Source organism: Pinus tabuliformis, chromosome 9, assembly GCF_031772625.1.
Source record: "Pinus tabuliformis cultivar Carrire ecotype Pingquan chromosome 9, CPIR1, whole genome shotgun sequence".
Classification (NCBI taxonomy): Eukaryota; Viridiplantae; Streptophyta; class Pinopsida; order Pinales; family Pinaceae; genus Pinus; species Pinus tabuliformis.
The window spans coordinates 1,317,498,993-1,317,513,722 of record NC_142307.1 but is presented as its reverse complement, the minus strand read 5'-3'; positions in this window follow the sequence as shown (position 1 = coordinate 1,317,513,722).

The window sequence follows — 14,730 nt, the reverse complement described above, 5'->3', positions numbered from 1 at the left end:
CCGTGGAAGCCACCAGGGGAGGGCCTCAAACCGAGGATGACCTTATTTAGAATTTAATTCAAAATCCACCTCCCAGTGTGCTACCATTAGAAGAGTTGGTAGGAGACACCCAAGCCAGTGCTTTAGTGGATCTCTGTGTAGCTGATCTGACCTCTTCCTGAGTTAAGAATGTGGAATTTGGCCCTGAAAGAACCTTGAAGATCAACTCATCCCTATCTCCCTCTCAAGAGAAGGAGCTGTGTAGCTTATTGAACCGCCATTTGGATGCTTTTTCTTGGAGCTATAAGGAGATGAAAGGAGTCCACCCTTCAGTCTGTACCCATCACATTTACATTAAAGAGGATTGTAAACCAGTCAGGCAGCCTTAGAGGAGAATGAATCCAGCCCTTAAGGACATTGTTAAATAAGAATTGCAAAAGTTGTTGGATGCAGGATTCATCTACCCCATCTCTGACAACAAGTGGGTTTCTCCTCTAGTGCTTGTGTCCAAGAAAAATGGGAAATGGAGAATCTGTGTAGATTATCGAGAACTTAACAAAGCTACCAAGAATGACCATTTCCCTTTGCCTTTCGTAGATCAAGTGTTAGATGGCCTGGCAGGGAAGAAGTTCTTTTCCTTCCTAGATGGGTTTAGCGGGTATAATCAAATCCAAATTAGCCCGGAAGACCAAGATAAGACCACTTTCACTTGTCCATGGGGTACCTTTGCCTACCGGGTCCTTCCCTTTGGGTTATGCAACGCTCCTGCCACTTTCCAGAGAGCAGTACTGAGCATATTTGTTGAGCTGGTTCATGATTCGATGGAAATCTATATGGATGACTTTACTCCTTATGGTCCCAACTTCCAAGAAGCAGTGACTAACGTGGGAAAAGTTTTTACCAAGTGTGTTGAAATGAACCTGTCCCTCAGTCCTGAAAAATGTGAATTCCTGATGACTGAAGGGACCGTGCTAGGTCATACAATTTCTCAGCAAGGATTATAGGTGGATCCCAACAAGATTACTATCATCCAAAGGGTTCCACCTCCTCAAAAGGTAAGGGATGTTCGGAGTTTTTTAGGCTTAGCGGGATATTATAGAAGGTTCATTAAATATTTCAGTAAGCTAGCCTCTCCATTGTTTGGTCTTTTGGAGAAAGATGTCAAGTTTATATGGACTAATAACTGTCAAGAAGCTCTGGATGTGTTGAAAGATAAGCTAGTAACTGCCCCAATCTTGAGAGGTCCAAACTGGGCCCTACCTTTCCACATCCACACAAATGCCTCGAACAAAGCCATAGGAGCAGCCTTAGGACAAGTTGAAGAGAAGCTACCATATGCCATATATTTTGTCAGTAAAAACCTATCCCATGCAGAATTAAACTATATTGTAACCGAGAAAGAGCTCCTAGTTGTAGTCCATTCCCTAAACAAGTTCAGGCACTACATCACCGGTTATCAAACATTCGTACACACTGATCATGCTACAATTAGGTATTTGATGAATAAACCTGATGTAAATGCTTGTATCATTAGATGGTTACTTTTATTGCAGCAATTTGAATTGACCATTGTTGATAAGCCAGGTAAGGAAAATGTTGTTGTTGATTTTCTATCTAGACTAGATTTGCCTGCAGGTGAAGAAGGGGTGGTGGATAATCAACTGCCAGATGAACACTTGTTTGCTATTTCAGTACTCTCTCCATGGTTTGCTGACATAGCAAATTACTTGGTTTCAGCACAATTCCCGCCACACCTATCCTCAAAAGAGAAGAGCAAGATCGTGAGGAAAAGTGCCCCATTCACTTGGATTGGGGGAAACCTGTTCAAACTTGGCCCAGATCAGATTTTGAGGCGTTGTGTCAGGGAGGAGGAAGTTTTTGACATCCTCCTAACCTTTCGTGATGGACCCTGTGGGGCATTTGAGAAGTGGGGCATGGTCTTTGTGGGTCCTATCAACCCTCCTTCAAAACAAAAGTCTTACATCATTGTGTGCACGGACTACCTAATAAAGTGGGTAGAAACAAAGGCAATCAAGGCAACAACAGAAGAAAAAGTGGCTGAATTTTTGAGGGAAAATATCTTCTATAAGTTTGGCTACCCAAGAAAACTAGTCATAGATCAAGGAAGCCACTTTACCTCTAACCTAATTGAACACCTGCTTGCTCATCACAAGATTAAGCATAGAACTTCCACCCCTTATCATCTGCAAGCAAATGGGCAGGTGGAAGTCACTAACAGGGCTTTGGAAGATATCTTGACTAAAGTGGTGAGCAGCAGCAGAAAAGATTGGGCAGATCGCTTGGTTGAGGCCACCTGGGCCTACAACACTACTTGGAAAACTACAACAGATTTCACACCTTATGAGCTGGTCTACGGGAAGAAGGCTTTGTTGTTCATAGAATTTGAATACAACACATTGAGGTTGGCAGCTCAGCTAGACCTAGATCTCAGCCATGCATAACAGGAAAGACTACTTCAACTGAATGGACTATATGAACAAAGAATGCAGGCCCTCCTCCACTCAGAGGTGGTCCAACTTCAAAGAAAAATATGGCATGACCGACACCTTAAAGAGAATCAATTTCAGCCAGGAGATTGGGCACTGTTATATGATTCAAAATACAAGGATTTCAAAGGGAAGCTAAAGACAAGATGGCTGGGACCATATATAGTGGAGAAATGTAATGAAAATGGTTCAGTCCTTATTAGGACCATTGATGAAGAAGCCATCCCCATGCTCGTCAATGGGCATCGATTGAAGATCTACAGGAAGCCCCTTTCTAAGCAGGAGTTCATTGAAACTCTAGATAAATCAGTCCTGGTAGTGGAGCAGGCCCCTGTCTCCACCCCACCCACATTTTGAGCACCATAAAAAAAAAAAAAAAAAAAAAAAAAAAAAAAAAAAAAAAAAAAAAAACCAGGAAAAGAATAAAAAATCCTTGGGTGAAAACCTCTTGGAGGTGCCCAGGGCAGGTAGTGAGGGTGAAAACCTCCTGGAGGCGCCCCGGCTGTCTCAAACAAAAAAATAAAACACAGAAAAATAAACCTGACTTCTGTTGAACAAATTGCAGGTTGTAGGAAGGACATTGCAGGTTAGGAAGATCGTACAAAACAAGGACAGAGGTCAGCACTAGGCTGCAAGCATCCCTCACAATCAATTCCTCCATGACCACTACCCTTTCCTAAGATTTGATCTCATCCGAGTTAAGATTTCACCTTCTACAGGAAGTTCTGTGTCTTCCTATAGAACCTACAGACAAGCCAGAATTGATCTCGGAAGAGAATCTGAAGGGTGGGAATCTGCCTATGAGACCTGCAAACATCCATGTTTATGTCCATCGCCATATGTCACCCTCTTCCATCTCTTTACACCTCCATTGCACTCATCCTTTTATTTGTTCCTGCACAGTCACACACAGAAAACCCTGTTTTCTTCATACTGCCAGCAAAAACTTATTGACAAATCAAGCAGCAGTTTCTCACTCACCATACTTGTCAATCTCCATCTCGACTCCTCATCAGCAGAAATCCTCGTCAGCAGTATAGCCCTGCTCATTCTAGCTTGCATCCCAGGAGGAGAAACAGCTACAGGACATCCTACAGGAATCCTGTAGCAGCTAATCCCTCTGGAAGACATACTCTGGAGACAAGGACAGCCAAGAATGGCAAAAGAGAGATGCAAAGAGCTCTTCGTGAACGTAAGAATATTAGTAGCAGCCGAAGCCAAGCATGAAGTGTGCGTGTAGCAACAGCAATCGAAGGAATGGGTTCCAAAACCCGTGCATGCAACAACAGCGAACGAAGGAATGGGTTCCACAACCCAAAATCTACATAACGCAGCCGTGACCATGCAGGTAAGTGCCTAAAATCATTCGTCAATTGCATAAATCATATTTTAAAAGTTGCATGCCTATGGGAATGGTTCGGATTGAGTGGAATCGGTGGCCAGTCAACTGGCCACCCTCGGCCAGTTACATATCCTCGTGGGATCCAAACAAGCCCCGTTACATTCAAAATTTCTGACAAGATGTGCAGCCAACACGTGTGGAGTGTCCATTCAGGGAGAAATCGTTGGGACTGCTAGTGGTGGCGGTGGATAACGACAGAGAGGAGGTGATGGCGGTCAGAAACACGCAGAAACATTATGGCTGTGATGTCGAACCAACGGTCCGGTCCAGCCACCTCATCCCCTCACCATGAATCACACTACAGTTAAAAAGATTCCCGGTTGAAACATGCACCACCTTCTGTTCACTCTGAACTCACAACGTCCTCGACTGGAGTATGCGTCCACCGCTTCCAAAAACAGTTAACCAGTCATCCTCGACCATTTTTTTTGCCTGTGTTTGAAAATCTCCCACGTATCGGGCTTGCTCAAAAGCACAGTGTCATTCTACAGGAAGCGGGGACCTTCTATAGGAAGGGTTCTACAGGAAAGGCAGAACAGCTTTACGGAGCAGGAAAACCTAGCATTTTCGTTGAATTTAGAGCTCCAAATGAGGTAGGCTCGAAAAAAATCCTCTATGCATGATGTGTTTGTGCAAGGTGGTGAATTGAACGGCATCAGATTGAAAAATCAGAGGAAAATTTTGCCTGTGTATTGGAAGTAAAACGTTTGCCTGCATATTGCACTGAGTTTCCCCAGTTTCTCTGCATCAAAAATCTCCTCCACGTTTTCTTTTTAAATTCTCTTGTAAGGAAGATATATACAGCCTGTGTGTGAAAAAATTTGAATTTGCATATCTATGTGTGTGCTGAGAAGGGAACCTGATCCTTATGCTCTGTCTGTAAAAACAAAATTCTTCCTTTCATAAACAGATAGTCGAGTTCTAGGTGACAGCGGTCTTAAAACAAGGGAATTGTTGCTAGTTGATATTGAACATGCGAGAAATTCCTTCTTGAGTTCAGGGGAAACCAAATTCAGCTATCCTTTGTTTCAGATTGACTGTTTGGTTGCTTGAGCATTTCCTTTTCTGATTAAAACATAAAAAAAGCACTCTCACCATGCCAGGAGGCTTCATAAGGAAAGAACCCTTGGACTCTAGCAAACTTCATGAGCATCTTGAGGTAGTGGACCTTTTCACCTCAGAAAATTGGATATCCTTCTTTGAAAAAATTCAGGGTAATGATGAGGAGATAACTGAGGAGTTTTTAATGTCCATGAGACCACAGTCAAAAACACATGCCACAGTTAGTTTTAGGGGTTGACCCTAGAACTCACCCTTGAGCTCATCAGTGGAGTTACTGGTCTACCATTGGGGCTCCCTTGGAGCAAAGAAGAGAAGTCATTGGGCCAAATTGCTAAGAAGTCATTTTTCCTGCCCACGGAGCATCTTGTAGAAGATTAAAACAGGGTTAGAAGAACCAGCTTGCCTCCTCTATGGAGTGAAGTTAGTTTCCAAATTATGAAGTGCATCACATGTGAAGGGAGGTTTAGCAACATCTATGGTTATCATTTCAGGCTGCTCTGTGAACTATGGCATGGGATTGACTTGCCTCCAGCCAAGAAACTGAGCATCCCCTATTTCCCTCTTCAGTCACTAATTGAATGTGGTACAAAGTTAAATGAAGGGATCCCAAATCAGTTGGCCCATCATGGGCTCATCAAACTATTGGTGGAAGATGCTCTGCACACCTACATTGTCCCCATATCTTGGGAAATCTTCAGAAACATGTCCAGGGATGACAATATTAGAATTTTGGCTGAAAACATCACCCCATCTAGCAGTGAGGAGGGAGAACACACTGAAGAAGGTGAGAAAACCAATGATGAAGGAACATAGGACATTCAAGCACAAAAAGAACAGAAAGAAAAAGGGGAATGGGCCCAATTGCTGAGCCTAAAACAGAGGAAGAAACAACAGCAAAAACACCAAGGGAAAAGAGGATGCAGAGTAGAACAGAGAAGGCCAAAAAAACCCAAATGAAGGCTACCACAGCCAAAGCAGGCACACAGAAACAAAAGGAAAAGACACACCCTGAGATCTCAGTGACATAGACAGAAACAATTGACACAGGGATTTCTACAGGAAGCAAGGAAAAGGGACAACAAGAGGAGAAATCACCTGAGATATTAGCAAGGGAGGCAGCAGCTATGCTTGCTGCCTTAAGCACACCTCCAAAAAAAAAAGGGAAGAGAAAGAGGCAAACCTCCATGTACTTTAAAGTAAGGAGAAGCACAAGGATCAAAGTGGGCAGACCCCAGCCACAGTCAAAGGAGCCAATTGTCATTGAGGACACAACAACTAAACCAAAAGAAGAGTCTCCTTCAAAGATATCTATCACCTATGAACGAGGAAGCCCAAAAACCTCCACCTGGAGAGAGAGAATTCGGATGATGGACTCAAAGACAGCTCTACAGGAAGCTGAGACATCTCTACAGGAAACTCTAGCTAAGTTAAAGGAGACCGAGAAATTGGAGAAAAAGGCAGCCAAACCATCACAGGGAGAGGAAAAGACCGAGGAGATACTGGAACCAAGCCCTCAGCCTAGCTTGGGCTCATACTACAACCTGTTAGAGGGTGGGAAAATCATCCCACAGAAATTTGTTGTGCCACTCTTCTTTGCATTGGAACAGGAGAGGATCAGAACACACACATGGATGAAAATTGCCAAATCTAAGGGAATTGAGGACATAGGCCACATGGAGGAGAAGTTAAAAGAATTAAGAGGAGAACTGGCCATGGTCAGGCATGTAGAAAGTTGCAAAAGATCCCAGTTGCAGGAGGAGAATGAGCTGCTGAAAAAACAATTGCAGCTACAGGAAGTCCACAAGGAAGGTAGGTTGTCCATTTTGGGCGGGCAACAGCAGCAAGAAGGACCTCCAGCAGACAAAGACACAACTGAGAAACAGCAGAAGGAGGCAGAGCTACAAGCTAATGTGGAGATGCTCACAAAACTGCTGCAAGAACAGGAGTCTCAGGCAGCAGAAAAGATACAGGGTTTAAAACAATAGTTGCAAGAAAAAGATGCCCAGATGGCCTGCATGGCCAGCTGGGCAATAGAAGCCTTACAATGTAGGCAACCTGCTAAGTCATATGCCTTATATCTTAAATATCAATGGTTGCAATTTCAAATTAACACCTTGGCCCAGAGGGGCACCATTCCATTTCAGAATTACCATCAATTTATGGACTTACGTGATAGTAGCTCAGTAGAAGATAAAGCCAAGTTATCATAATTCTATTTACACAACTTGGCCCTTCCAAACATGAATCTATGGGACCCCAATGCTACATTGGGAGATGTGTAACTCATGGCCATGGCCTCTTGGTTAAACCATGAGGAAAAGAGGGCAACAGAAATTCAGAATGTTATGGACAAGGAGCTAAGGGAGCCACCCATGATCAGAGCAGAACCAGAGGATCCCTCAGCTTTAGTGTGTGCCCATCAGCACCTCGCCAACAACCCCCAAGTTCTTCCAAACTACATTGAAAGACAAGCTCATGCCATTGCTCACTTTGAGGACATGGAAAGACTGTTGGGGGATAACTGCATTCATGTTTGCACAAGGAGATGGAACACACCGTCCCACAGTCTGAAAATAAGAGAATACCACTCCTCAACAAGGATGAGGGAGGCCTTAGCAAGAGTACCACTCTATAAACAGTCAATGCAAAATCTGCAGGCCAACTGGATTGGCCTAAAGTTCAATCCTCCATTGCTTTTAGGACTGCTGGAAGGGGTCAAAGAAGAAGAAGAGCACAGGCAATGGGAGGAAGTAGAAAGAAAATCAAGGTTTCATGATCGAGAAGAGGACATCACCTCGGAAGCCTGGGATGTTAGAGAGGTAGTCAAAGCAATCAAAAATGATGAGCTAGATTAGTTGCTCAGAGGATGAGCAACACATTTAGCAGGGGGGTGATGATGAGCCCCAAAAATGGGTAACTTATTGGGCTCATTTTGCCTATTATTCTCAATTAATCCACCATTCTTCATAGTTTATGCATTCTTTTGAATATATTTATGTTAATTGAATGAATGAGAATAGTCACTTGACCATGAAGTCTAATACGTGTTTATTGCAGATTTTTGGACATCTTTTGGACCAAGGTCAAGCATTTATGAGCCAATTGACAACCAAATACGAGGGAACAAGGCTGAGGATTAGTAGGAAGGGTGTCTCTTGTAGTAAATGGCCCCTTCCTTGAGTTCTCCACCATCAGCTTGGAGTTCAACAGCCCACCAAAGATGATTTCCAAGGGCAGCTGAGCAGATTTTGTGAAGTGGCTGATTAACCGCAGTTTTGAACAGCCAAGCCCCTCAAGTTAAGGAGGGTTGTTGGAGATCTTCATGGTGCATAAGTAGGAAGGCTTCAAGCCTTGGTAGTGTAGCTCTTGAATAGTTGTTTTTCGCACCTTGGTGCTGCTCTGCCTTTCAGCTCATTTTCAAGCTTTTGCTGTAAACATTTTTGTGACATGGTTATTTTTTGAGTAATGGAGATAAATTTCACTTTGCACCAGCTCTAAGATTTTCTTAGGAGGCTGTAGCTCTTTGGGTTGGGCCCAACCCAAGTGCCAGTAACTCCTTTGTGTACTATTATGTGTTTTATTTGCATTCATAGACTAATCTCTTCTATTTAGGTTAAGATCTTGCTTTGTTACTTAGGTTGCTTTTGATGATTAAAATAGCTTTTCATGCTTCAGGTTGATTTAGCAGTTTGATAACAGAGAAGATCCGCAAAAAGGCCACCAATAAATCCTTGATCTCATCTCTCCCTCCTTGGGACCATGAGCTGAGACCAAGGCATACTTGCTGCCACAAAAACACTGTTTTGCCTTTCAATGCAATTGCAAGTGTTAGATTTTTTAGTTGGAAATGTTGATACCAGTTGTGATTGCATATTTAGATCTTTTCTTGCTTAGGCTTCCATAGTTATCTTGCATGATTTCCTGTTCATAACTTGTTGTTCATCATGTTTCTGGTTTTTAGGTCAGATTAGGTCAAAGTACATAGATCTCTGATTTTTCTAGTCTTTCTTTGATTAGTTTTGAGAAATAGTGTGTAGATCACCTGTAATACATCCCTGCCTATCTTTCCTTCATCACAAAACCTAATCCAACCCCAAATTCCAGATTCCTTCCCTCCATTTGCCACACTTTTCCAATTTGACCTAATTTCTACATTTTTGTGCAACATTGCTCCCTCCATCCTTGAACAAATCCAACCATCTTCATCCCTCCTTAGCCTCATCTACCAGGTCCTAGACCTCTTCACATCCTCATCCATCCTCCATTTCCACTTTCCCACCGTCTTTCCACCATCAACCCTCCAAAATCATCTTCCGGATCTTCCTGTAGAACATCCTGTAGAACCCCTACAGACTTCCTGTAGAAGATCACATGAGCAGTTTCTCGACATCTGATCACTGTGAACTTCTCTAGAAGGGTGCTAGGGACCCCTTAGGCCCTCTTCTCACCTTCCCAACCTCCTGCAAGTGCCCGCTCCATTTCCTTTCGCCAATCAACCTTTGCACAGCCAAAAACAGTTAAAGCACATGCATAATAATTCTGCAAGATTACTCAAAAATACAAAAAGATGTTTTTTTTTAGATTTTACTTCAGAAATAACTTAGTCACATGCATTTTACCTTTCAAAGAATCAATGGCATCGATTTCAGCAACTTTCATCTCTTTTCTTGCACCAGTAGGGTTAGTCGGTAAAACTAGGGTTTTCTAGGGTTTGCATTTCCTTTCAGCTTTCATCTCCTTTTTGCAAGTAGACTAGCCCCCTTTGTGTTAGCTTTCGTCCATCACAGTTAAAAAATTCTTCTAAGAGCTCATAGAAGTTGGCTTAAGCTCCTAGTGGACTTGTGCCAGCTGATCAAGTGACAGCCTACAGCAAGAGCTAGTACTTGTGCATATAGCACTGTCGCTTCCAAGTTTATTACGAACTACCGAGTTGATAAAAGTAAAGAAGGGAGTCCCAGGAGTTACAGCATCATTGCTGCAATACTGGAGCCCACCATCTTTTTGGAGCCCACCAGATTTCTTCTTAAGGAAATATATCCATGTATTCCTTGAGAAGTCATCTATAAATGATACATAGTACACAGACTTACGCAGTAATGGAACCTTCACAGGTCCAAACACATCACTGTGCACAAGCTCTAATATTTGTTTCACCCTCTTACCACCAAAGGGGAAACTCACCCGATTTTGCTTCCCATATACACAATTTTCACAGAAATCAAAATCGAGAGAGCTATTACTCATACCTTCTACCATATGAAGTATTCGAAGGCCCTTCTCTCCAATATGTCCAAGCCTTTGATGCCACAACATGGTCTTCTCTCCAGAGACCACTAGATTTTCTGCTCCACTTTTAGGAACCAAGGAACTGTTGCACCCATCAACAACAGTGCTACCTTGCAGCTTGTACAGAGTTCCAATCTGAACTCCCTGCATCAATACCAGTGCTCCCCTAACCATCTTGCAGGTATCCTTCTCGAACAATCTTTTTACACCTGCATCATCCAACTTGCTTACAGAAATCAGATTTCTAGCTAATGCAGGAATATGCAGAACACCCGGAAGTGTTCTAACCCTTCCACCTTGCAACTTCAACTTTACTTTTCCAAAACCAACGATTCTAGCCTCCCTATCTTCCCCTAAGAATACATCACCACCATCATATTTCTCATACTCGCAGAACCACTCTCTATGGGGAGTGAAGTGAAAGGATGCAACTGAGTCAATCAACCATGCCTCATGATCTACATGTGTACTTGAAGAAGCCAAGCACACATCCCCAACTTCATTTTAGGTGGTTTTCACCTCTGCAGAAGGAGAAGCATCAGATCCCTTTCCTTTGTCAGGAGCTTTAGATTTACAATCCCTTTTGTATTGCCCTTCCTTTCTGCATTTCCAGCACACCACCTTTACAGGTTTTCCTGGAGATTTAGATCTCCCTCTAGATTTATATCTCCCACTCGATGACTTATTTTTGTTTATGTTCTAGGACCGTCCTCGTACAGACAAGGCATCACCATTCTGGCTCTCCATATTTTTCCGTCTCATCTCCTCTGTCAGCAAGGATGAGACTATTTCATCAAACTGCAAGGCAGTTGCATTGCTACCTATTGCAATAACCAGACTATCCCACGAATCTGGTAGAGAACACAACAAACTGATGCACTTATCTTCATCTGAAATTTTAATATCAACAGATAATAACTAACTTACCATAGTATTAAATGCGTTCAGATGCTCTGACACTGAGTCTCCATCTTTCATCCTCAAGTTATATAGCTTTTTCCGCAGGAACAGTTTATTCACCAGAGACTTAGATTGGTACAAAGTCCCTAACTTGTCCCACAAAGCCTTCCCTGTAGCTTCCCCTGATACATTCAGCAATACTAAATCTGAGACACACAAACGTATTGTGATCTTTGCCTTCTGATCCAACGTCTTCCATTTTTCATCTGACACTCCCATTGGTTTAGTATCTGGATCTACCACGATCCACTGATCGTTATCCACCAACAGATCCTCCATCTTGAGTTTCCACAACTCAAAACTTTGACCATTAAATTTCTCGATCTCTATCTTTCCACTGCTCGTCATCTTCTTTCACCACCAGAATCGATCTCGCAGATATCCTACTAAACAGGGTCTACCATAGGCCCAAGCAAAAACCCTCAACAAAAAAGGCGTCCCCTTGAAGCCAAAACAGCTCCAATACCAAATGTAGGTTTTAACCCCATACAAAAATTACCTGCATACGAATTCTAAAACACAGAAAATAAACAATGTGAGAGCATAACACATAAAACACATATACACAGAGATTCTCCCCTAGATCCCAAAACCGGGACTACCAGCTTGATTTTTCAGTATGTTCCTTTCAATGTTACAATACATATTTATACACGCCGAAGCATCCAATACCATGGACCAAAAACCATCGCATCCAAAACCATGTGCAAAAGACATTCACCAAACCATAGGAAGGTCCGCCCAACCTAACGTAGTGTCCAAAACCAAAATTTTCTGGGGCATTGCCCCGGACCCCATAGAGTGGGGTTACCTGCACCCCTCAAACCCCGTGTGACTCCCCCTACTACACAATCGTCGCAACAAAGGGGGGCTCCGCCCCTCTTCTAACCACCTGGTTAACTACGTGGGCTAGTCGTGGAAAGAATATAACACAACCCAACACATATGAAAGAGTCTTGACCAAGACATATCATAATTATTCTCCCAAGTGTATTTTTGTAGCCTACTCTTCCTTCAACTCTCTCTGAAGATATGAATCTTTCTCTAGATGTCTAATAAGCATACTTCTTCCTTTCACACTACCATTCAGTTGACTTCTTTAAAAAAAACGACTACTTTAACCCTCTTTGAATAGATGTCCATGAATGATGAGATTCCTTCTTTATGATGAGAAATGTTTATTTTCATGCTACTACTAAACTATCTCCATACCTTCATACTTCTAGACTGCTTTGATGTTTCATTCACGTTCTTCTAGTGGAATATACTTTTTCCATGTTACTATGATTCTTCCATACACTGAAGAAACTTCTATAATGTTGCATAATGACCTTGATCCAACTAATGGTTTTACTTCTATAGTAGATCCTTGTAGTCCCTTTTTCTTTTGAATCACTGCTTCTACATCATCATGATAACATTGCATTTGTTGCGGTAACTATAAAGTGCTTGATGGCCTAAATGATTCTATTTTTGTTTTCTATATGATTAGATGATTGCTTCAAATCTTTTGTGATAAGATGCAACTGACTCTGTATACTTTAATTCTTCTAATGCTATATGCTCTTGAGAAATGGCAACAAGAAATTCCAGTTTAATTTGTCCCTGAATTAAACTAAGAATTAAAATCGAATTATATTCTCATAGCAACTTGTAAATAGTTAATTAAGTTTAATTAACTTAATTAGCTTAGGAATTTCGAGTTGGAAGTCTTTCCGAAGTCATTTTTATGTTCTCCCTAAGTTTTATGGGTCCAATATGAGTTTAAATTGAGTTAAAAAATAGATCATTTAGTTTACTGAGTTAAGTTCAGTTAAATTAGTTCCAAACTATTTGAGGAACTAATAGAGAGATGACAGTCAGTTGGTGCACTAGTGCATCCACAAGTGTCACTCTAGTTAACTGAAGATTCCCTCATCAAAAACTCATGCATGTCGATTGTGAGAAAGACCCAGTTGAGACAAGAATGCAGGGACAATGTAATATCAGTTGTATTATTTACTGGAGTGTAAATATCATGCATGCATAATAGAATGATCCTATGTTTGGATTGCGTAGTTTCGGAAGCATGAATTCCCTTTAAATATAGGTTATTCATCCTAGGAATTATGCAAGAGATTAGGGGATTGGAGAGCAACAGAATTGGCTGAGTGTTGGCCAAGAGCTAGCTTGTGAGCTGAGAGAGTTGAGCATACTTAAGCGGAATTTTTCTAGTGAGAACAAGCTTTATATCTACACTCATATTTATGATATATGAAATACATATAGCGGGGTTTTGAGCCCTGGATTTACCCAGATACATCTTGTGTTATGTTCCATTGATCTATTGGCTTCCATTGGTTGAAAGTAGAAGTAGATTCTTATCATGTGCTTTAGTACATTGCATGATCTTGTGAATCTATAGGATTTTCTACATGGTATCGGAGCTTAGAATAATATACTAGAGGACATTTTGAAGTTTTGAGTTTTGGGTTACAAGTGAAATTCGAATTTTCAATAAAATCTTCAAGATCGACATATGTTGTTCTACAGTTTGCGGCTCGAGTATGCCTTGGAAGGCAGCACGAATTGTATAGCCTGGAGGGACAAAATAGAGGTTAACAAGTTGAAGGAATCCGTTGATCAAGAAATTTCTAAGCCAGCAACATTGGATGCACAGAATTTGGCTGAATGGAAGAAGTGTGTGGTGAAGGCGAGGCGGATAATCCTTGAGGGAGTTCGAGACCACATTGTCTCAAGTCTCCATGGCAAGGAAACTTTGTATGCTATGTGGAAAACATTGATGGAATTGTATCAAAATAGTAGTGACCAAATGAATTAGCACTGAAGGAAAAACTTTGAAAAATCAAAATGGAGAAAGGTGAGACTATTCCAAAATACTTGACCAAGTTCACTCAATGTCATGATGAAATTGGAAGTGTTGGAATAACGGTTACCGAGGATGATATGGTGAATCTTTCTCTTCTGGGACTCCCAAAGAGTTGGCATAGTTATTAGGACTTTTTCAATGGTCAGGAGAAGTTTCCAGATTGGGAACGACTATGGTCGGATTTGATGCAGGAGGAGATCAGGAGGAACACCATGGATGGCTCTTCATCAAAGACTGATGATGAAGAGAACTTTCCCTTAGTGATTAAAGCGAAGAAGGGGAAAGGGAAATATTCCCATTCCAAATTAGATTCTTATCATGGAGGTAAGAAGAAATACATGACGAAAATTAAGTGCTTTCATTGTCATGAGCTGGGCCATTTTGCTACAAATTGTCCACTCAAGAAGTCCAAGAAGAATTCCTCAGGAGGAGCGGCAAGTGAGGCTTTGGCCTCTCAATTCTAATTGGACTTTTCCCTCATTGAATGCATGGTGTCATCAATGATGGAAGTGTATGGTACTTAGACAGTGGAGCTTCATTCCACATGGCTAGAAACAAAGAGCTATTCCATGACCTGGAGGAGAAAGATCTCCATATGCATATCGAGATGGGTGAAGATGGGAAGTATAGTGTTACTGGATTGGGCACGATTAATTTTCAGAGGA